Here is a 1,504-nt window from a genome sequence, read left to right as displayed (position 1 = left end):
CATCTCTGCCCTACTGGACTTTAAATCAGCCTGGCTCTAATAGAGATCTTTGGATAAACTCTCGTTTTCCTGCTTCAAAGCCTGCAGATTGAAAAAGTACTTGTTGTCGACCAGTAATTCAGTTGTCCCAACCAAATTAAGGCTCGGGGGCTACTGGGTCTGAACTTTTGTTCGGATATTACAAAGTCGATAACTTACGTGCACATGGGCAGACACTTGCCCGCTCACTTCTTTAAGGCCAGCCCGCGCCGCTTCGAGGTACACATCGGTCTAATTAAGAGCATTAAACTCTTGTTCGGAAAATATAGGATTACGTAGAGCCTCCTTCCGTTGCCGATGATTCATGTACTCTCGTATTCGGAGTTCATTACCAACAAACCGTCTGAACACTCTCGGAGGGGAGCTGTGTTCGGTACTCCGGTGCCCACCGACACGCTGGGGTTTGGTTGACGACCCAATACCTCGACACCGTCCTCAGGCAAGGAAGGTTGCGCACGTCTCCTACATTGGTCGGTCAAGGGTCATGAAAGTATGGAAGGACAGATATCGTCGTAAGGAATATATGTCATTCAGTATACCTTTTTACTCATGGAGTAGCAAAAGGGTTTTCTCCCGCCACCTTCTGTTTGGGAATTCTGTTCTCATTCGACAGAACCCCGACCGATCTTGTCCGGGGAGTGGTCCGATGAGCGCTCCGACGACCCCTAGGCGCAGCCCCTCGTTGGGTCGTAGTTTTTCTCTTACTCCCCGAAGAGGGAAGGGACTAGGGTTGTCGACTACGAGGGCTACCCTCTGTTCATCAACTCCATCCTGGTAAACTACCCCATCCTTGAAAGTGATCGAAAGCTCCAGGTCTTCATGAAACCGAGGATCATCTTCACGTGCATAGTCCTCGGGCTGAGGTGCGGGACATTTTACCGCCTCGATCCAGCAGTTCCAAGGCTACAAGGAAGGGGTAGAAGTTATAAATCAAACAATAAAGGGCGTGAACACCCGAAACTTTGAACATTAGCAAACTTACGTATTTGACAGGGTTGTATGCTGAATAGCCTTGCTTGGTGAAGGTGTGGTTAAAATCTTGTTTTTCCCCTTTGAAGAGATCGGCTATGATGGCTGCTAAGGCTTTCTGGTCTTTTAATCCTAGCCTTCTGGATCGAGTGGAATCGCTCATCCCGCTGTAACACCACAAGGAATGTATACGTTGCTGGATGCACCGGGTAATCACGACGGCCATTACATCAACGATGGTTAGCCCGCAATGAGAAAGCACCTTGACCTTAGCGGATAGTTGTTTTACTTCGGAACTCTCCTCTTGGGAGAGACTCTTCGGCCTCCAGCTATAACACTTTTTCAAAAGCTGTGTGTAGTATTCGGGAAGGCCCCTCCAAATTGGATCGAACAGGGGAACATTCTTGATATAAAACCACTCCTAGGGACACTCGTCGAGTTCCTTCTTCGGTGTCCCGATTGGGTATCTGGTGGTGGCTATACGCCACACTTCGGC

At 48.9% G+C, this 1,504-nt stretch overlaps 1 pseudogene; it reads right to left on the bottom strand.

The window, feature by feature from the left end:
* Positions 1-270: 270 nt before the first annotated feature.
* LOC123450362 lies at positions 271-875 on the bottom strand (annotated as a pseudogene).
* Between the last annotated feature and the right edge of the window lie 629 nt (positions 876-1,504).

The sequence above is a fragment of the Hordeum vulgare genome, chromosome 4H (genome assembly GCF_904849725.1).
Source record: "Hordeum vulgare subsp. vulgare chromosome 4H, MorexV3_pseudomolecules_assembly, whole genome shotgun sequence".
NCBI lineage: Eukaryota > Viridiplantae > Streptophyta > Magnoliopsida > Poales > Poaceae > Hordeum > Hordeum vulgare.
This window is presented reverse-complemented; position numbering and strand designations above follow the sequence as displayed.